The sequence below is a fragment of the Mandrillus leucophaeus genome, unplaced genomic scaffold (assembly GCF_000951045.1).
Source record: "Mandrillus leucophaeus isolate KB7577 unplaced genomic scaffold, Mleu.le_1.0 Scaffold3, whole genome shotgun sequence".
Classification (NCBI taxonomy): Eukaryota; Metazoa; Chordata; class Mammalia; order Primates; family Cercopithecidae; genus Mandrillus; species Mandrillus leucophaeus.
In genome coordinates, this window is record NW_012103142.1 from 7272904 (window position 1) to 7295942 (window position 23039).

General features: G+C 45.7%; 1 protein-coding gene across 1 annotated transcript in view; it reads left to right on the top strand.

Moving 5' to 3' along the window:
• The first annotated feature begins 6001 nt into the window (after nt 1-6001).
• The window catches only part of DAAM2 (dishevelled associated activator of morphogenesis 2), a 117207-nt gene continuing 100169 nt past the window's right edge, over nt 6002-23039 (top strand). Inside the window, exon 1 of the mRNA XM_011986643.1 lies at nt 6002-6085. The gene's annotated coding sequence lies outside the window, so the exon portion shown is untranslated. The remainder of the gene's footprint in view (nt 6086-23039) is intronic.

Here is a 23039-nt window from a genome sequence, read left to right on the forward strand (position 1 = left end):
GTTTTGTATGTGATCAGGACAGTGCAAGTACCCTGGCTCCAGAAATAACAAAAATGGTGGTGGCTACTAGCAGGAATGGCCTTTGCAGACTGGGGACCTTGGGCTCTGATCACAGATTGTCCGGCAGGAGGATGGTCAGAAAAGAATTCCACCCCATTTCCCACCCACTTTGGCACTCTACTCACTGTGCGATAGTCCCTCCCAATTTGGCCAGGTGTTGTGCAGTGGGTCAGAGTTGCCTGGCTGGCCATTGAGGGAAGCCACATACCAGATTAGACATACGAATGGCCTGCCTCTCTGTGGGGGTGCAGGGCTGCCGCCACTATGTCCTGGAATTGTGTGTCTTGTGGTTAAACACTTGGGGTTTTGACGTAGGAAAGGCAGCAGAGCCGACCCTCAAAGCTGCTGCAAACAACCTGAGAAGGCTTCTCAAAAATGCAGTCCTGCTCCTTGGGAGGAGATGGCCTTTATGGGGGCAATTTTGTGATTGCTGCCTATTTGCTGTGGTCATGTCTGAGCCAGGAGAGATTTCTTAACTTCAGGCAAAGAGGTTTGCAGAGAGCGGGACGCCAGAAACCTGTACATTAACGCTGAGTACATTCTTAAAATTAACTAACAGAGGAGCTGTGTGTGTTGGGTGGAGGGAGTGGGTATAGAGGTAGGAAAGAGGGCAAAGAGACGAAAAGGCACATAAGAACAGTGGTCATCTGTAAGGTACAAATATTCTGCAATTTAATCCTTACTCTTGTACCACGAGATTGATCCTTCTATTAGTCTGAATTTTGCAGATAAGTGAAATGATGTTCTTACTTACAAGAGCCAGAGCTGGAATTAGAAACCAGGTTTTTCTCATGCCGTATTCTGGGGTCATTTCTACCACATGACAATGAGGACCTAAAATATCTTCAAGTTGTTGGGACATGCAGTTCATGTCCTATTGATAAGTACTTACTTTCAGGAAGAAATTGTGGCAGCCATGGGCTTTTACTCTCTTTAGCTGTATCCTTGGAAGTGAGATAGATAACACAAGTCCAGGAGTCCTGTCCTGAACAATGGAGATTGTACTCCTTACTAGAAGTGACAGAAGCAGGATAGGCCCCAGGATCAGGCTCATGATCAAAATACCTGATGTGTGATGTGTCTGTGCTGAATGGGGTCCAGTTCAGGACGTGTTGCCTGCTAGGCATTAACAGCACACCTGATAACAAAGTTTGACACCTCCATGAACAGAGTCTAAGAGCCAGCAGATACTGACCACATCTGTGGTGGGATGAAAAAGACTGAAATTTTGAGGCATCCTTTTCCTTCCGAGTTTCAGAAGAACTTATTGAGGTAGAGACTTTCAATTTATTTTGCTTCATTTGACGTTTACAACAATCCTTTAGGGTGGAATAATCTTCATCTCATGTTGTTGTTGAAGAACACTGTTAGGATTCTCCTATTAATAGATGCAGAGAAACAACCAACAGGATTTAGTATATGAATATTGAGAGAGAGAGACTGATTTTAAAGAATTGGCTTACGTAATTATGGAGGCCTGGTAGTCTAAAATCTGCAGGGTAGACCAGCAGGCTGGAGACCCAGGGAAGCGTTGCAGTTGGAGTCCTGAGGCAGTCTGCTGGCACAGTTCCCTCTTGGGGGGTAGGGGTCAGTCTTTGTTCTACTAAGAATTTCAGTTGATTGCATGAGGCCTGCCTACATTATGGAGGGTAATCAGCTTTACTCGAAGTCCACCAATTTAAATATTAATCTCATCCAAAACCACCTTCACAGAAGTATCCAGAATAATGCTTAATCAAATATCTGGGCGCTGTGGCACGGCCAAGTTGACACATGAAGTTAATCACCACGAAAACTAAGCTTGAGAAAGTTTCCTGTCATGCTGAGGTCACGCAGCAAGGAGAGGCAGGGCTGGGGATTTAACCAAGGTCTTTGGTTCAAACACTTGCTATAGTCCACAACAGTAAATCAGAGAAAGGTATACGTTATTTGTGGAGAGTCACATATTGATTAGATGACATATTCATGGGACCTTCATTCATTCTTCAGAAAGTCTTTACTGAGTGCTATTGTGGTTCATGTAGTAACAGTCTAGGAGCTCTACCCCTGGAGAGTGAGCAAGTGACTTTTGTGAGGCCTGCTTCTCACCATGATAGGCTGGGCCTTGGAAGCATATAGTGAGCTTTGGAAGCCAGGCCAACCATAATGTGCTATTTGAGAATCCTTCATCAAGCAGGTACAATTTTCCAGATGAGTAGTGTGCTACAGAGGGCCTCACTGTATGTTCCGGGAACATTCCTAGAATATGCAGGTGAAGAAGGATGAAACCCCTTTCTTGGTGATCTTGAGAATACGAGAGACTCCTACATTAGGGCACTGTGAGTGACAGGGCTGGGGGTGGGGAGTGAATCAGATGATCTTCGAGCCCTACTACTTCATGGACTTTTCAGGTCTCAGCAACCTCAAAAACAGCTCCTCAGCACTGAGATCCACATATTTTATGAATTTCACTTGCTCCTCATCCCAATAGAACCTAATTAAGAATGCTTGGGGGCAGGCGCAATGGCTCACACCTGTAATCCCAGAGCTTCGGCCTCTCGAGAATTGCTTGAGACCAGGAATTTGAGATTAGCTTGGGAAACAGCAAGACTCCATCACTAAAAAAGAAAAAAAAAAAAAAAAAGATTAGCAAGGCCTAGTGGCATGCACCTGTAGTCCTAGCTACTAGGAAGGCTGAGGTGGGAAAATCCCTTGAGCTCAGGAGTTTGACGCTGTAGTACGCTATGATCACGCCACTGCACTCCAGCCTGGGTGACAGAGAGACACACTGCCTCCAAAACACTTGGGCAAGGATGGAGAGACTCCCGTCTCCCAGACCTAGAATGCTGGCTACTTAGCCTCACTTCCCCTGTTTCTGTCCTCGTCATGTCCCCAACCTGCCAACTCTGAGTCTCTGGCCCTATCTTTTGTGTTTTTATTTATTTATTTATTTTTTTGAGATAGAGTCTCCCTCTGTCACCCAGGCTGGAGTGCAGGGGTGTGATCTCAGCTTACTGCAACCTCTGCCTCCTGGGCTCAAGTGATTCTCCTGCCTCAGCCTCCCCAGCAGCTGGGATTATAGACACGGGCTACCATGCCTGGCTAATTTTGTATTAATATTATTATTTTTTAGTAGAGATGGGGTTTCATCATGTTGGCTAGGCTGGTCTTGAACTCCTGACCTCAAGTGATGTGCCCACCTCGGCCTTCCAAAGTGCTGGGATTTCAGGAGTGAGCCACCTTGCCCACCCTAGTTTGTTTTTGAGACAGGGTCTCACTCTGTCACCCTGGCTGGAGTGCGGTGGCATGACCACGGCTCACTGCAATCTCTGTCTGGCCCTATCTCTAATTCTCTGACTCTCTCTTTTATCCAATCTCATCTTTAATTTTATCCTTTCTCTCACTTTGCCTGAAATGAAGTTACCCAGTATCAATTTCATAGACAGGTTCTCACAGACACTGCTCACACCTGTAATCCTAGCACTTTGGGAGGCTGAGGCAGGCAGATCACCAGGTCAAGAGATCAAGACAATCCTGGCCAACATGGTGAAACCCTGTCTCCACTAAAAGTACAAATATTAGCTGGGCATGTTGGCGCATGCCTGTAGTCCCAGCTACTCGGGAGGCTGAGGCAGGATAATCGCTTGAACCTGGGAGGCAGAGGTTGCAGTGAGCTGAGATGGTGCCACTGCACTGCAGCCTGGTGACAGAGTGAGACTGTCTTGAAAAACAAAAACAACAAAAAAAGAAAATCTAAAAAAGAATTACGCTAAAGTGCAAGGCATCATGCAAAAATTATATCTGTAAGCCAATGCTCAGTAATTATCCAGTATTATATTTAGGTGGATTGATAAAAGTATTGTTGGTAAGATTGTATTTGGCTATAAAGAATAGAAAACTCAATTATAATAACTTAAACACATAGGGGTTTATTTTTCTCACCTAACAAAACATCAGAGGAAGGCATAAGCCACTTAAGGATGGTATCTAGGGCCTTGGTTTCTTTTAGCTTCCCGCCCTACCGCCCTTAAGAGAGTAGCTTTTGTTCTCAAGGTAGCAAGATGGATACTGCATCTCCAGGCATCATCTAAATGCTCCAGGAGAGAAGAAATGGGGAAGGAGGATTAGGGAATGTCAAGGGGAATGTTATATGAATCTGACCTTCTCTTAAAGAGAGTTTGTGGAAGGCATCCTCTGTCTTCTGCATTACAATCTCACTAGTCAGAACTGGGTCTCATAGCAATCGTGAACTACCAGGGAGTCTAGGATGGCGAATATTGTAGATTTCTAGCTTCTTTAGTTGAGAAAGGCAAGGGAGAAGGGGTTTGTCAATGGCTTCTGGAAACTTATTTGCAGGGTCTGCTGAAGAACAGAGCTCACCTTGCCAGTGGAGCCTTGATATGAGAGAGGGGATGGAAGGAGGTAAAAGTGGGGTATGATGCCGGGGAGAGCAATCCCACAGTGAACAAACAGCAGCTCCCTGCTGCAGGGCCCTCCGTGGCTTGGGTCAAAACAGTGTGACTGTCTGCTACTGAGAGGCCCAACCCCAAGACTTGGCTCCTTCTGGCAATCAGCTCTAACCAGCTGCTGCCAAAGAGGTAAACACATTCCAAGTCCTTGAGTCCCTGCTGCACTGTAACTGTGGTTAAAACATGCCCCCGCCTCTACCGGTTTGGGCTAATGGACAGTTCACTATAGTTGTGTTTTAATGATGATTTGCAGTTACCTGGGCCCTCTCCCATTCATGGCAAGATGAACACCTAAACACTTACGTTGTCTAACCGTGTAAGTATTTTGCATCTCACATGTATCATTTTAAGTTCATTTCATTCTCCAATCCTTGGGAACCATGAAGGATAATGTATTACATTCTGTCTCTCTCTCTCTTTTTTTTCCCCTCTGGAAGATCATGCATTACATTCTCTTTTTTTTCTCTGGAAGGGTGGCCCTGAAACCAAGCCATTTCCCTAAGTCCCTTTGGCTAGGTGGAGAAACAGACAACCGCTAACTCAGAACAAACCACTGAACACCCGGAAAACTCTATACAGGTCATCACCCAGTGGGGGCACCATTTGCTTACAGAGGGAGCTGGGGGAACTAGGAAACCGAGATCAAATACTCCCTGTGAGGGTGTTGCCAATCCCAGAGAGGACAATTGCTCTTGACCAAAGCAATCTCTAGTTCAGTCAAGGAGACAGACCACAATCACATTTAAAAAAAAAAAAAAAAAAGCAAAATTTAAAAGTATGAATAAGAACTATTGTAAACTGCTCAAACTATGCATACCAGCAATGAAGTAAGATGAATTGACTGGCACTGAGTTGGAAAAGCTATACAGGGGCAGGGAGTGTGGAACATAATTTAATAAAAATAAACTTAAAAAAATATATATATACACTCCCAAAAAAGAAATGGAAAAGTTGTTAGGGCGTGGAGAAGGGCTCCTAATTAGCTGTTCTGTTGTGCCTGATTTCCCTCCCGTCCTGCCCAGCACCCCTCTGGGACACATTGTCCAGTGCAGGGACACTTTGGGGAGGGACAGGGGATTCCCTGGCACCGGGACCTCCACCTCCGAGCCGGCCTCAGACCAGGCCTTTTGCCCGTGGCCCAGAGGAGGAGCGGAGGAGAAACCCACTGCCCAGGTGGCCACTTTTGCCTGCTTGACCCTTCCATGTTTCCAAAACAGAGGGGGCCCTGAGAAGGCTCCCTGCCAAAGTGGGGAACAGCTACCCTCATTGTGCGCCTCGCCCTGCCGGCGGCGCCCTCCCCCCGCCTCCGTTCGGTCTGAAAGTGTGAAAATTACAAATCCCAAGAAACTGCAATCAGAACTCTACCTAGGGAAATTTCAGAGTATCCTTGCCATAAATATCCCGCTCCAAGACGCCTGACGTCAGAGCGGGGCGGGCGGACGGGCGCGAGGCCGGGCCTGGAGGGGCGGCAGCCGCGGCTTCTCGGGGATAGCGCGGAGCACACGGGAGCGAGCGGAGCGCGGGCGGCGGCGCCGGACCTCGGGCTGCGGGAGCGCGGGCGCCCTGGGGTCCTCGGAGTAAGTGCGACGGGCCCTGGCGCTCCCCGTCTTGGGGCTGGGGCCGCGGGGAGCCCTCTCCGCAGGGCTCCCACACTTCTCTCGCCTCTGCTTTCTTTAGCATGCCCCGCGGGGCTTGGGGAGGCAGCGGCTCCGCAGGCTGGCGGTTTTGTTTCTCCAAAGTGTTTGCAGGAGCCGCCGACCCGGAGTGGGCTCCCAGGGCCTGTGTGTGTGTGTTTGTGTGTGTGAGTTGTGTGTTTGTGTAATGGGTGTGATTGCGTGTGTCTGTAGTGGCACATCTGGACATAGGAAATGTCTTTGGAAAACTTTTATAAAAATTTTTTTGAGGCTTTGAAACCTGACTCCTGGTTGTCACAAGTGGACAAACACAGAAGATACCCCGCAAAACTGACAACTTTTTGGTGGTGGCTTTTCCGGGTTCGGACTGAACCTTCACTTGGCTGGGCTGAAGTCTTCACAGGCCCCCAGCTTCCATTTGCAGGCCTGGCCTCTGGCCAGCGGGCAGGGCAGCCGTGAGGTTCTTGTTCTCAGTGGCAGTGGGACCCTGGGCGGGGGAAGGAGCATCTCAGGAAAGGGGTCCCCGGACTCTGGGGTTCTCAGCACCTGCGGTCGCAAACCAACCTCATGCCCTGACCTTACCAGGCGTCGGGACTCTGACTTAACCAGGGAAGGAGGGACTTGGTCTGGCGGCAGGTAATTTTGTGAAGAGGATGAGAAGGAAGAGGGGGAGGTGGTGGTGATGGCTAGGACGCTGTGGCCCTGTGTCCAGCCGTAGCTTGGGAGTGGGATGGATGTTTTTGCCACATGGCCACGGTGAGGTACGTGCCAGGTTCTCTGGGAGTGCCGCGTGTGGTGCCCCAAACAAGATGCAAGCTCCTAACATAAAGAGACGTGTCTGAGCTGTGGGGTGGAGGAAGGGGGGCGGTGGGGGAGAGGGAGAGAGATTTTTATCAAAATTGAACACAGATTGCTGAGGTCTGGGCTTGATTTAACTCTTCTCTCTCTGCCTCGGCCATTTCTCCACAGTTTTGGAGTAGATTTGGAACGTTTGTCGGAGGGTTAGCGGAAAATCACACCTCTCCAGAAAAGAGTCCCCAGAGGTTTTCCTTGATACCCACGTGGGAATGAAGGCAGCTTCCCATCTTTAAAAAGTTCAAAGTCTTGTGTTTTCCCCCTTCTGAGTTTGGTGTCAGTTTCCTGAGTTTCTTTGCAAAGCCAACTGAAGCGGGGGATGGATTTTCCCTAGGGCCTGGGGCGGAAAGTGTGCTCCACCGAGAGTAGGGGGAAAAAGGAGCAGTGGGGCCGTATGGATCCATCAGCCCTGAGTAGCACAGTGCCAGGCACTGCCTGTCAGTAGCTGGGTTCCACAAACGAGTGACCACAGACAGCCTGAATTTTCAGCTTTGCTCTAGCCAGGTCTCTGGTTTTGTATTTTGCAATAGAGCCAACCTACAATGTTTGGGTGGGAGGAAGATTACTGGACTCTCCCTATGTCCTAGAAAAATGAGAGAATGAAGGGACAGGGAGGAAATCTGGATGTAAAAACAGACTCACAGGAAGTTAAGATTCAGGAAGGATTTTAGAAATTATATAAATTGACCCCCAGGGAAGCTCCATAAAAGAAGGAGCAGGCAGCAATGTCAGAAACACTCATTTAACTTCAGGAGTACGTCGTCAACTGAAGTGTAATGAAGAAGGAGGAAATCATCCCATAGGCAATGTAAACAAGGGTGCATGTAAACAGGAGTCACTGGTCCCCATGAGATGCACATGCCTGCGTGTATTTACATGTACATGACTGTGGTGATGGCCATGGCCTTAGGCATTGGAGGATAAATGGTCTATTTCTTCATCTGTGCTGGGACCTCCATCTAACCCCCATTTCTTTATGCAAACAACTGTGCTATTATTGTCTTGCTCCCTGGTAGTTGCAAACTCTGGCTCCTAACTCCCAGCTGAGTTTTCAGAGCTTTTCCTCCAGCGCCTTGGATGCTGAGGGAATACTCGTGCCCCCATCAGGACAAAAAGAGGAGAGAACATTCTCCTGGGCATTAGAACTTAGAGAGTCAGGAGCTCAAGAAGGTGGAGGCTATGCAGGCAGGTTCAGTAGGAAGGCCTGTGAATGATTTTGCTTTCGGTGAGCGTGGGGAAGTTGAAATACTACTGCTTGCTGTGAGAACATGTTCTCTCCCCAGTCTTCTTTCCCAGCTGTCTCCGAAGTTTTTGATGCAAAACAGGTTAAACTCCCCATTACTAAATAGCCTTGGATCCAGGTGTAAAGAATGAAGATAAAGGGTAAGTACAGGCAGTAGAGAAGGCATAGAGATAATGAAAGATGAGGCTTTCTTCTTGATTTTAGAGGAGCCAATGGAGGTAGCAAGTATAAATGTTCTCATTCATTTCCATTATTTAAACATAGAAGACTAAATACCCAGGGAGAGAAGGGACCCCTTGGAGCAGGATTCCCAGAAATACTCTTATTCCAGCACACGGTTCCTGAGGGAGAGGTGAGGGGCAAGAAATGGGCTTTCAACTCTTTCTACATGTGGGGTTTCTGGGAGTGCTGCCTGTGGGATCAGTGGAGTCCTGATCCTTCTGGGCTTGTACTAGGAGACATTTCACCATGGCTGGGATGAATTCCCAGGCCATGGACGCCTAGGCTGACATCGAAGCCTGCTCATGGCTCATTCTATCAGTTCAATCTTCTGGCCAGCTCTTTGGTCATCTTTGAGATTAGATTAATTAGATGGGATGCATTCCAAGACATCCTTAAAGGTCCAGAGGGCAAACACAGCTAGCAGAAAGAACAAGTTGAAGGATGTCCTTGGCTTTGATAGCAGATGACCCTCTAGATCTCAACAGCCAGAGACACTGTGTCGAAGATCCTGTTTCATTCAGCCCTGGACTTCAGAGGCAGCCCGACACAATGGAAAGAGTGCGGATTTCTGATCAGCTGCCTGGAGAGAGAGAACTGTGACTTATATACGAATTAGTAACCTGGGCTACATGACTTATTCCTCCTGAGCTTCAGCTTCCTCATCTGTAAAATAAGGATAGTATTTCCCTTCCCAGGTTATGAAAACAACATTTATGCATAAGAACTAAGAACAGAGCTCAGAATGCTGTAAGACCCTTAATAAAGGGAGGGCTGTATTTTTATTTTTCAGTTTTTCAGCCATCAGGAGCAAGTATTGCTCAGAAAGAACCTCTCCCCAAATCTAGCTACATATTTTCCATGATTGAAGGCCAGTGGGTGGAGTTTCTAGGGCTCTGGACACCCTTACTTCCTTCCTCTAGAAAAGGTGACCAGTGAAGATTTTCCATGAGCATCCCTGGTCCATTATCCTGATTGGTGGGAGGAGAAACCAGGCATCCTGGATGTCTGGCCTAGAAATCCCTCTTGTGTTTGTGCTCTCTAGGGAGGGAGAAGGACAGAAGAGCAGGTTGTATAAGTATGATGGGGAGGGGAAAGGTAGGGAGGTGGGGGCAGGGGAGGAGGGTCAAGGACCAATTGAGTCTTGAAGGACAAGCCTGAAGTCGGAGAATGCGGCTAGGCAGCCACTTCTTGTCAAGGGTGCCCAGGTCAGAGTAATGGGAGAATCTGATGGGTTGTAAAGAATGAAAGCTTTAGCCATCACAAACATCTCCAGTGGGTACGAGGCGGGAGGCTGCCCCCTGAACCCTGATTGACACATTATCCAAGGGAGTGACTACTCCAAAGGAACAAAGGAGCATCTGATGTTAGAGAGCAGCTGCAGGTCCTCTTGGCCCATCCCAAAGCTTCTAAGTTATCCTTCAAGTTGACATTTAAGACTTTGAAGATCACATTTGTTTTTGTTTTGTTCAAGCTCCCTCTTTAACCATGGCCTGGGATGACTTTTAAGCTTTTAAAAGGCTCAACCAGTGGCCAACTTCTCTTGAGATGGCCCAGAGCGGGGGGTCAGTGAATTCCTCACTCCTGGCAGCATCTATTTCTCCAGCTCTCTCCACATTTTTTGGTTTGTTTTTTGTTTCATTATGAGGTTCTAAAACTGCACAGTCAAGATGCTGTGGGGGGAGGAAGTGCCTGTTTTTGGAACCTGTGCCGCATTATGCTAGCGCTGGCCAAGGCTTATCAGACTATGGTTATTAACAGGTGTCGTGGGTTTCTTTCTGGGTTCCCCCTCCAAAAAAAAACAAAAGGGACCTGGAAAAAAATGAACTTTAGGCAGTTTGGTGTCTCTTTCAATCCTGGCCAAAGAGGAGGTGACTTACTTGTAGTACGTCCTATGGTTCCAAGGAAGAGCTTTAGAATCAAGCAGACAGAGAGGTTTGAGTTCTGGCACCACCAGGTCACAAGCTTGCTAACCTCTCTGACTCTTCTTTATCTGTTAAATGAGAACAACTACTATTCTCATTTCACAGAGTTGTTCTGAAGATGAAATGGAATGGTATGTGGGAAGAAGCTAGCAGATTGCTCAGTAAAATGTTAATGCCATTCCCCCTCTCCAGTTTTAAGTTCATGAAAGTAAATGGGTTCAGACATTTGTCCACAAGTCAAAGTAAATAAGCCACTTATTCAAGGATTAACAACTGTGCTCAGAGGTCAGATATCTCAGCCTGGAGATGGAGACCCTTTATACAAAAGTGGGGCACAGAACAGTGCTCCCCATGCCAAGCAAATGGCAGCCCCATGTGACCCTCGATTGGAATAAAGGAAAGGCCACCAGTTCACTCACCCATGAATTTGGGCTATTTAGTGAGCTCTCCATACAGCTTGTTTAAAAAATCTCAAACACTGTCCTGAGAATCAAGGTCAAAATTGAGGACAGAAATCATTGAGGCAGTTCCTAACATTAAAATCTAATAATGATGTGACAATGACAGCAGTACTTTAAATTTATATAACATTGTACCATTTGACAAGTACATTGTCTCATTTAAACATCATTGACAATCGTATGAGATTGGTATTAACCACATTTCACAGCCCAAATTTTGAGGACTTAAAAAAACTTACCATATTTCACACGTTAAGTAAGCGGAATAAACAAAACAAACTGTTCCCCAAGCAGTGGGTCTCAACCCTGGCTGCACATTAGAACCACCTGGGGGAGCTTGTAAAAGTATCAATACTTGGGTCCCACCCCAGACCAATTTAATTAGACTCCCTGGGAGTGGAACCTAGGCGTCCATAGTTCTGTAAGCTTCCCAGGTGATCTGAAGTCTAAGTTGAGAATCCCTGGTCTAAGAGAAGAGAGTAAAGCACCAAAGTTAGGACCCAGGGTACCAGGTATGGGAAAAAGAAACAGCCAAGACCTTGCTAGGATTTAAGCCCATTGAGGGTGCGGACTTCGTATACTTCTCCCTGTATCCCTGGAGCCTAGGACAGTGCCAGCTACAAGGTAGGTGCTCAATAAACATTGAGTAGATGAAAAAATGAACAAAATACCGGAGATTAGAAGTTGTCAATTTCAGCAGTGAAATCCAGCTTGTCAGCTTGTTTCTTTATAAAGTTTTATTGGAACACAGCCATGTCTGTTCATTTGTACTTTGCCTATGGCTGCTTTCATGCTGCAATGGCAGAGTTGAGTAGATGTGACAGAGACTGTGTGGCCTACAAAGCTGAAAACATTTACCATCTAGCATTTTACAGGAAAGGTTTGCTGGCTCCTGCTCTGGATCCCAGACATGAACAGAGCAAGTATAGTAGCTTAGGGAAGGTCATTACTGCATGATCATTAAGAATATGGGTTCTAGAATCAGATCAACCTATGTATGATTCCTGGAACACTTACCTGTTAAAAGAGCTTGCGAAGTATTTCACCTCTCTGATTCTCAGTTTTCTCATCTGAAAAGTGGGGATGATAATAAAATGATACCTCCCTCACAGGATGACTGTGAGGGTTGTCAGCCCCTGGCCGAGAGTAACATTAGCTGTAGCTATGGTGGTTGCTGTAGTTACTAGCAGTCAGCCACATAGAGGACTAACTAGACAAAAGTCAAAATCTAAATCCAATATCACAAGGTAGATCAAGGGACAAGGTAGGAAAACATAAGCAGTCAGTAAGCTTGTGTGAAGAAAGATTAATGTGAGGTTTCTGAGTTAAAAGGTGTCCTTTTAAGGCAACACAGATCAGGCCACAGGAGGTGTGTGAGGTGCTTTTGTATGACCAATTGCTGTGTCGACCAGCAATCCCCATCAGTCCTCAAGGGTTAACTTAAGTTTTATTGCATCAAATCTAGTCTCAAGAACGGTGCACCTGTATACATAGTTCTTTTTACCTGGAAGTCCTTACCTCAGTCCTGGTCTTCCTGATCTACTCAGCTTCCAAGGCCTGCTCAGGTGTCCCTTTTTTTCTCAAATTCCCACTGCAAGGCTCATTCCAACCCCCTTTTCCTCTTTATTCCCATGAACCTGGCACACAACTCTGTCATCACATTGAACACATTGCATTACCGTCGAGGAAGGACCAAGTCTCCTTCATGCTTTCTACGTGTTTGCAGCTCATAAAAGTCAAATTGCATTGTAGAATCAATGTCTAGAAGCCAAACCATGTCAATCAGGCCTTTAATCCAAGGCAATCATGTCTGAGTTTGAGGAATGAGTAGGACTTGCCCAGGTGTGATGGGCTTGCAAGAGCTAATCTCCATAACCAGAGGGACAGGAGCTACCCAGTTTATACACTATGTGGATGCTTTGTGTCCTCATCTCCCCACTCTTTGGTGGCTCCTGCCCTCCAGAACACTTCTAGGGGGTAGCCAGGGACAGGGAAAGATGGAAGAAACTTAAAACCAACTCTTTGATTTCTTGTCAGCAGATGCGGTGAAAAGTCAGGTTTTGGCTTCTTTGGGCTTTTCATGGATATGTGCCAAGATAATTGGGAGCTGGTTTGGTATGTGCCAAGAGAATTGGGATTTGGCTCTTTTGTTAGCACTATAATAGAAATATGGCCACAAATAATAGCAAATAATGCACAGTTTTTCTGTTCGACTACAGAACGTGTTGCATAATTTTTATAGACTTGAGTGGCAGATTTATTTTGGTGGCAGATATATATTGTGTGTGGAATAATGTAAAAATGAAGTTATATTCTGATGGTGAAGGGGAGGGCACAGAAAACTCTTCACTTTGAGTTAAAGATTTCTTTTGATCATCCCCAAATGAACGATTGGGAGCTGCCTCCTAAAAGGGGCAGGAGGAGAGGAAATGAAATACTATTTATCTATATGCTCCACTATGCACATGACACTAGGCAGGTCATTTTAAAAAATATATTCTTGATTTGATTTTTCCATATTATGACGGTAATTCTTGCTTAAGCAAGTGAATTATTATCATGCAAAGGTACATAAAGACAAGTAGAAATGTATTCACCCCCCTCCACACCCTGGTAATTAATGTTAATAGCCTAGTAATATATCCTGCCATAACTTTTCATTTGTCCGTACAAATACCTACTGGTGTATACAGAATGGAGGTGTCTTGCCTGAGTATTTTTCACTGTAAGGGAATCTTACAGTACACATTACTCTGTAGCATACTTTTCTTTCCCTTGACCATATGTCAAGGTCATCCCTACACTGGATGTAACTCATTTTTATTTTTTCTGACTTCTTGATGCCTAGGCTTACACAGCTTTACATATTTGGCATCACATTGTTCCTGGTGAGGTGTTCATTTTGTCATCAGTCAGCTATTACATGTGGTTTCATTCTGGATGATCACCAGTTTGGGTCCCTGAGCTGCCAGATCAAGCATCATCCATCACCCAGGCAAGCTTTGCTTTGGCTCTCAGGCTGCGTGATGGATGTACAAAGCCTGCTGACCACCCTGGGGCGTGACTGCCTGGTGTGCATGGCCTCCTTGTGTCTCCTGGGCGTGGGGTTGCTATCAAGCATCAGGCCCCTATGGCTCCCCTCCTTGCTCATCAGAGTTAGGCTTGCCTCCTTGGAGCTCCTTAATTACTGGATATGCAGGAAACATAGCAGGCTGATCAATGAGATTGGAGAACAGTTTTGATGGAGCAAATCAGGCAGCATAGTATAATGGCCAAGCATGTGGGCCCCGCTCTCAGATGGCCTGGCTAGGTCCACATCTCTGTGCAGTGGACACTGGGCTGTGCTCCCTGACCCCTTTGAAGACTGAGTCCCCAGCTGCAGGGAGTGCTGGACATGGTTAGCCTTCTTGGAACAGCCCCAGCTGAAGAGACTTGCTGTGTCAGGCACTCCTGCACATGCTCCTCTCCTGGGTCACCCTGAAACCAATGATGGTGGGGAGCTGTGACTACCTGGCCCCTCTACCGCAATGTGGGACAATTCTAAAGGGTGTGCCAGCTTCAGGGGTCCCTGGGGGTTTGGCGGAGGCCTTAGCTGAGGCTATATCACAGCTCCATTTCTCCCTCTGCCCAGTGCTGCCTTCTAACCTGCCCTCCTGCCCGGAGGACTTGACTCCAGGAGTCCTTCCTAACAAGCCTGCTGCCCGCCGTACTCCAGCCCAGAGTCTGCCTCCCAAGAAGAAACCCTACCTACTTTGCCATTTAATAACTTGCCCAACAAGTTATGAGCCTTGTCTGGGCTTCAGTTTTCTTATCTGTCCAATGGAGATAATAACATTTCCTTCCTTATGGGGTTGTTGAGACAATTAAATGGGAAGATGCATGTTAAGTCCCTGGCACAGCACCTGGAAAAATGCTACAAGTTTTAGCAATTTTATATGAAATTGTTTTAGAGGAGTCCGTTATTTTCTAGGTAATTGTTGGTAGCTATGTCAGGATATGAAAAAGTACATTTCCCCTCCCTGTGCTTTGTATGCTTTTTAGGTGACCCTCAACTGATTTCTCTACAAACAGAGTTGTGTCAAAACTGGGCAGACTGAATGAATGTCTTGACTTTTATTGGCAAATTTGCTTTTGTTCCCCAACCCCGTGCTAATCTGAGGGGTGTGGATGTATCTGGGTGGAAGCATAATGACATGGTCTTGTTGCCGACCTGCCTGGAGACAAAGGGCTGGACAAGTTGACCTTTGGGAATTCCTCTCTACCTCACCTGTGCTTCTGCAGTATGAATGGGGTGGTCCCAAGGGACCCTGCCGGCCCACTGGGAGCCGCCATCCTGCCTGTGTGCTTATTCATGTCATGCCTGCATGACTGTCTGCCAAATCTGATTCCTCCTGGTGGGTGTTTGTTTCTTGCTCCTTTGTCCCCAGCACAGGCGGTCTTTGGTGCTGTGCTTTGAACATTCCGCCTTTCAGGTTATGTACACCCGTTGTCCATCCTGAATGCCAAAGCAAAGCTTGCCTGTGTGATGAATGCTTGATCCGCCAGACTCTGGGATCCAGACTCACAGCTCATGTCTGACCACATTCCCGGGGGGTCAGTGTCAACACTCCCTTCCTTGTTTCCTCCCAGACACTACAGCCCCCTGCCTCCAAGTTCCCTTGACCAGGGCAGGGAGGGGAGAAAGTGATTCCAGGTCAGTGGGGAGGTACGTCAATATTTTCACAGTGCCAGAGGCAGCTTTGAAGTTATTTTGAAACAAATTCAGAGTTTCTGTGGACTTTGGGCTGCAGAAGGATCAAGCCATTATAACTCTCTATTTCTTTTGTAATCTCTGTCAGTGTATTAATCAGACTGTTCCCCACCAGGAAGCATTGCACTAGCAGCTGCCCAGAGACAGAGTTAGGAACTGCTCGGCCCTTCCAAGACACAAAGTCAATAAGTCACCATCCTCGCTGCCCTGAACAGAGGTAATGTTATTGATGTCCATGGCTGCCTAAATGGAAGCTGAGGCTGACAGCTGATAAACAGACCAGGTTTCTCAAATGTTAGAGGCAGCATAAGGCTGTTTTCAGAGAATAGGCCCTGGATTCAGATGGCCTGGATTCTGATTCTGGCTCCACTTTTTGCTAGCTGTGTGACCTTGCACAAGTTGCTTAATCTCTCTGTGCCTTAGTTTCCTCATCTGCAAAGTGATTGTTTTGGAGGTAAAGTTAATACATTAATTGGTAAAAAAAAAAAAAAAAAAGAAAAAAGAAAATCTGGCACAGAGTAAATACTAAGAAATGTTAGTGAGAATGAAGATGATGATGATGATGGTGGTGGTGGTGGTGAGGATAGTGGAGAACAGAGACTACATCTCATTAGCTGTTTCCCCAGCATCCTGCATAGTGTCTGGCAAAGAGTTAGGGCTTAACAAACATGTATTAAATAACACATCCCAATGCCTTTTGCTAAGTGTCTACTGCCTACCTAGTCCACTCAACTCTCTACCAAAGAAAGAAATGTACTCTCCATTAAAAAATTTTTATTTTATCTTAACTTTTTATTGAAGCCCAACATAAATCAGAAAAAATACACAATTTTTGAGGGTGTAGTTCAATATATTTCCATAAGTTGAACATCCACCACCCCAGCCCTGCCCAAGAAGCCCCCTCGTGCCCCTCTCTGGTTACTACCCTTCCATGATCCTGACTTCTAGCACCATAGATTAGTTTTTGCCTTTTCTTGCACTTCATGCAAATGGAATCATACAGTAGGTGTTTATTTGTGTCTGGCTTCATTTGCTCAGCATTTTGTCGTTGTGTAGATCATTCATTCTTATTGTTGCGTGGTAGTCCATTATGTGAATATAACACACTTTTTCCATTTTTCTGTTGATGGGCATTTGGGTGGTTTCCAGTCTGGCGTTGTTGTGAGTGGCCTTGCTGTGAACATTTGTGCACTTTTAGGTGAACACGTGAATGCATTTCTCTTGGTATGTTCCTGGGAGTAGAATTGCTAGAGCATTCAGAATGCAGATGTCCAGCTTTAGTAGGTATGACCAAAGTTTTTTAAAGGAGTTATGCCATGTTTTGCATATTCTTGACAGATGAAGAAGCTGTTCCAACTCAATAGTGCAGAGCCTTGACAGTGACAGGGGTTCCTGAGATGTTGACAGCTCCCAGGCTCTTCCTAGCTGAGAGTTCACATGTTCTAGAAGGTCTGCTAGGGCAGGCAGTCCTCTAAGAAGCAGGCACTGTGCCAGGCGTTCTCACTTACACTGTTTCACCAGATCCTCACAGCAATCCCATGAGATGGGGAGTATTACTCCCTTTTCTCAGATGAGGAGACTGAGGCTCAGATGAGGAAACTTGAGTGACTTGCCTAAGATGTTAGAAGCAGAAACTGTCAGGGTCAGGATATAAAACAGAGATGCCTCAATCTGAAGCTCATGCATATTGGATCCCATGGTGACTCACTTTGGCCTCAGTGCTAACACTGGAAGAAAACACAGACACAGCCTTGGTTGCTGTCCCCCTAGAACCTGTGCAGGCTGTGGGGTGGAGGCTCTGAGGAGAAGCCGTGTAAAGAGGAGCACACATATGCAACTCAGTGACCTTGGGAAGCCAAATTGTTTTCCTGCCCAGGGGCTGCTGGAGAGTCATGAATTTCCTGGAAGGCAAAGGCGACCATATAATTTACTTTCTAAACCAGGACTCTCAAGAGTGAAAGGGGCATTAAGTGGATGGGACAGTGGAGGGAATAGTCGCAGACTGAGACTGTCCTGGGCAGCCTGGGACAATGCTCACCCTCTGGAAGTCTGAGCGGGCATTGCTGTCCTGGTCAGTGGGGGCTGTGCGGGTTATTTTTTACTCTTTCAGAGCACTGTCTGTCAGGAGTTTGCCCTGATGTGGTATCCTCCCCAGCCTCCTCTGTTTATGGGAAGAGTCTGGCAGAGCCTGGCTTTTTTCTTCCCCTCTTCACACCATTTCCTGTTCAAATGGGGCTCTGACAAGGTGAGCTTCTATTCTCAGATTCAGTTGCTTTGAGACTCTTCTGTCAACAGATTTGATAATCCTAGAAGGCTAGGACTGTGCCTGAGTCACTGCAGTGTTTACAGTGTCTGGTGGCAGACACACAGTTAGCGTTCAGGGGATACTTGTTGACTGTATATATCAGTTATCCATGTGTGTATTCATTTACTCAGTCTCCCGCTCACTCATTCATTCATAGTCCATAAACAAGAGCTTGGTTTAGATTCTTTCCCTTTTTTCTGAGCTGACGCCTATTCTACTGGTCCAGAAAGATCAGTTCTGTGTGTGTGTGTGTGTGTGTGTGTGTGTGTGTGTGTATGCAAGCGCACATACACATACAAAGGACAAAGAATAAAAGGGATCAACTTAATTTTAGAAACAAAAGACGTGGTATCATGGGACTCGGTGTCAGGAATTAGGTTTGAATTCCAGCCTTCCACTAATTAGCTGCGCTGCCTTAGATGAGCTTCTGAGCATTTCTGAGCCTCAGTTTTAGTCATGTGTGAAATGGAAATGACAGTAATACTGGTGGTACCAGACTGAGGTGAGCCTGAATGGTGGAAAGTATATGAAACGTGCTTGGCATGCTGCAAAGTGCTGGATAAGTCTTATTTGTTAATGCTTGTGGTCATTCAACAAATATCTGGGAAGCTGCCTGGTATGAGACACTGTGCTGAGTCAGGTGTTGTGGAGTGAATTCTGGTGAGCAAAATTCCCGCCCACCTCCAGAGCTCCAGTCTGTTAAAGTGAGGTGACTGCATTTGAGGCAAACCCCTGTGACTGGGAATTTTTATTAATAAGAAAGGAATCAGCAAATTCCTCCAAGGCCTTAAGGATTTGATGTGGGTTTCCAAGATAAGGATGCAAAGGATAATTAATTTCTTACTAAGCCCACAGCTGCATTTTCACCAGAACAACAGCAAGAAGCATCCAAGGGCTTGTGCGTTTCCAGTGGAAGTTTTGGTATAGCGCAGTGATTTCCAGTGCAGATCCTGGGAGTCAATCTAGTGGGACCTAAATTCGAATTTCACCACTTGCTAGGAGTGTAGTCTTGGAAACCAAGCCTCAGTTTCCTCATCTGTAAAATGGTGATGGTAATGATACCTACTCCCAAATGAGGATAAAATTAATATATGTAAAGTACATAGAACAGTGCCTGAAACATAGTATATATTCTATAAATATTCTTATTTGCCACATGGTTTTCTTTCCATTGGAATGCTAGGTATTATACTGTATGGTGTTACTGCAACACATGGATGATGAAAGATCATTTTGACTTGGGGGAAGTCAGGGAAGGTTTCATGGCAAAGAAGTATCCTAAGGTAATTTTTTTTTTTGGACGGAGTTTCACTCTGTTACCCAGGCTGGAGTGCAATGGTGCGATCTCGGGTCACTGCAAGCTCCACCTCCTGGGTTCAAGTGATTTCCCTGCCTCACCCTCTGGAGTAGCTGGGATTACAGGCACCCACCACCACACCCGGCTAATTTTTTGTATTTCAGTAGAGACGGGGTTTCACCATGTTGGCCAGGATGGTCTCCATCTCCTGACCTTGTGATCCACCCGCCTCGGCCTCCCAAAGTGCTGGGATTATAGGAGTGAGCCACTGTGCCTGGCCCCTAAGGTATTTTTAAGGTATCTTTTATATCCTGAACAAGACTGGCTTGTTTATTTCTATTGTTACTCTGTTCTTAAAGCTCAGAGAAAATTCAGTGTGGAAGAATTTCCTTCTCTTAACAAATATAAATCAAATGCCTCCTGAAACTTCGAAGTTGAATAACATGTGGTCCCTACTCTCAAGCATTTCCAAACTAGTTGATCTATTTTGCCACCATCCTTGAGCCAGAGATAGGGGACATATAGATGAGTCCTCAAGGTATTCAGCAGTGTCATGGGGGAAGGATCTAGAACTGAAGATTATTGTTATAAGAGGGAGATGCTAAAAGTGGATGGAAATTAAACAAGTCCGTCTTGCTCAGGATGTAAAAGAGATTTGAAAGATAACTTAGGGTGCCTCTCTCTCATTTAAGAGTATTTGAGAGTAATCCCAGCACTTTGGGAGGCCGAGACGGGCAGATCACTAGGTCAGGAGATTGAGACCATCCTGGCAAACATGGTGAAACCCCGTCTCTACTAAAAATACAAAAAAATTAGCCGGACGTGGTGGCAGGCGCCTGTAGTCCCAGCTACTTGGGAGGCTGAGGCAGGAGAATGGCATGAACCCAGGGGGGCAGAGCTTGCAGTCAGCGGACATCATACCACTGCACTCCAGCCTGGGCAACAGAGCAAGACTCTGTCTCAAAAAAAAAAAAAAAAAAGAAAGAAAAGAGTATTTGAGAGTGGAAGGACATTGTGGAGTCTCCTTCCAGGTATCTGTTATTAGAGGGGCCATTTCATCTGTTGATATGGTCAATATATGGTGCTTCTTGTGGTAGGAAGATGGACAAATGGTTCCTATGATTCCTCCAGCCTATCTGCTCTACACATATAGCTATGTGCCTTGCAGGTGAAGGGTATGATGAAATCATTCAGAACTGCTCCTAGACAATGACAACAAGGTCTAAAAAATGCATTCCCCACATCACCCAGGAATGGCTGGAATTTCTGCTTCATGTGATTTATCTCTAATATTATGGCTTATTTAAAAAAAAATCCCTGTCTCATAGCCAGGATGCAAAAGGAAGTCTTCTCTCTGCCTCTATCCTCAACGCTTCTGTCCTCTGCAAGTTTTCCAATGAGGAATTAAAATAAAAAATCCTTTAGTTTCTTAAAGCATGTAAAGGTAATGCTAACATTAAAATGATGCCATAGAATCATAAACATAGGAAAAGATGCTTAACCTTACTTGGAATCAGGGAAATACATAAATGAAAATCACAAGGAGACTCTGTTTTATACTCATCAGATTGGCAAAAAAAAAAAAAAAAATCATGCTCATCATACTGAATGTGGAGTCAAAAATAACTCCTATTCACTAAGGGTGGAATTAAACTGACAGGAACACTTCAAAGGGCAATTTGACACTATCTAGTAAAACTGAAGATGCACTTACCCTAAGACCCAGCAATTTCACTCCTAGGTAGGTCTAGACAAAGTCTAATACATATGAAAAGAAGACATGTTCAGGAATATTCACTGCAGCATGGTTTTTAAGAGCTAAAAAGCAGCCCATATACCTGTTATCGACCAGAAGACTGGCTAAATAATTTGATACGTACATACTTAGAGTGGAATACTATAGAACACTGAAAAAAAAAAGGTGCTAGACATTGTTAAAGACAGATACTAGTGACATATAATCTCAGAAACGATATGAAGTGGAAACAATATTAAGCAAGTTGCAGAAGGATATCATTGCTAGTCAGTTAAAATCATGTAAAACAATACTCTCTTTTATTTGCAAACATTTATATGTATAATTAAAGCATAAAATTACGTTTGTGAACAACCATGAAATTCAGAGAAGTGGCTCCTTCTAGGAAAGGCAGTAAGGCAGATCGGGGAGAAGCACGTAGGGGCTCCATTTATATCTGTAATATTTTATTTCTTAGACTGTAAGGTGAGTATACAAATGTTTATTTTATTTTCAAGACACAGTCTCACTCTGTCACCCAGACTGGAGTGCAATGCCATGACCCCCTCTCACTGCAACCTCCGCATCCTGGGTTCAAGTGATTCTCCCACCTCAGCCTCCTGAGTAGCTGGGATTACAGGCCAGCACAACTATGCTTGGCTGATTTTTGTATTTTTGCTTGAGATGGGGTTTTGCCATGTTGGCCAGGCTGGTCTCGAACTCCTGACCTCAAGTGACCCGCCCACCTCGGCCTCCTGAAGGGCTGGGATTATAGGCATGAGCCACTGCACCAGGCCTATTTTATTATTATTTATATCTTTTAGATATCTAAAATATTTTTTGGTTTTAAGCAAAGCTAATTTTAAAAGCTAGGCACAGACTACTAGTTCATCTCCCTTGACCACTGGTAAGTAGATATGCGGAAGAGTGAACAGGAAGCTGTCTCCATGGCTGTAGGTCCATCTGGAAAATTTTAATAGATGTGACATCTCCAAATAGGCTGTTCTGCAAACATCTACATCCCATGTGCACATGGTAATCACTGTTTTTTTGATATACTGGTGGAGATGCCAAATAGGGTCATAGCAATATAGGTCAGTGCAAAAGTAATGGCAAAAACCGTGATTACTTTTGCACCAACCTAATAGAAACCAAACAGCAACTCTCTGGCTCATTCCCACACAGCAAATTGCTGGAGCCTTCTTTCTCCCATCCCTTCCTTGAGCGCTACTGGGATTTCTTGCAAGTGCTAGAAAGTGACCACAGGCTGTCCTTTTGAGAAGGACATGGGACCAGATAATCTCAAGTGCTTCTCATTGCCACAGGGTGTAAGAATCTTCCTCTCTCCACAATCACTGCCTTGTCTCCATAAAGTCCTCCTTCTCTTCTGATTGTCATTCATATACAGCCATTGCTGTGTTCCTTTTGCGAACACCCCAGCCTAAGGTGGGAAAGTACCCACCACTGGGAATTGCTTCACTTTCTTTTACTTGACAATGAAGCCATGCTCACTTCTTCTCTGGTGTCTTATTGAAATGCAGTCGATTCAGCTCTTTCATGTCCCTTACTCTTTATGATAGCTTCCTTCCGTTAAAACCTGGTCTGGCCTGGCTGGGCATGGTGGCTCAAACCTGTAATACCAGCACTTTGGGAGGCCGAGTAAGAGTAATCCCAGCATTTTGGGAGGCCGAGACGGGCAGATCACGAGGTCAGGAGATCGAGACCATCCTGGCTAACACGGTGAAACCCCGTCTCTACCAAAAAAATACAAAAAACTAGCCGGGCGTGGTGGTGGGCGCCTGTAGTCCCAGCTATTCGGGAGGCTGAGGCAGGAGAATGGCGTGAACCCGGGAGGCGGAGCTTGCAGTGAGCTGAGATCGTGCCACTGCACTCCAGCCTGGACGACAGAGCGAGACTCCGTCTCAAAAAAAAAAAAAGAAACCTGGTCTGAGCCCAATTCAAGTGACATACACTGTGCTGGCCCTGAGGGCCCTTGTCCTTGTTATGTGGCCTTTGTCCTTGACCCAGTCTGTGAACGTTAACTGTCAGTTCAGCAGCAGTGAACCCCTTATCGGGTTGGCATGGTGCTTGCACTGGGGAGTAAAGT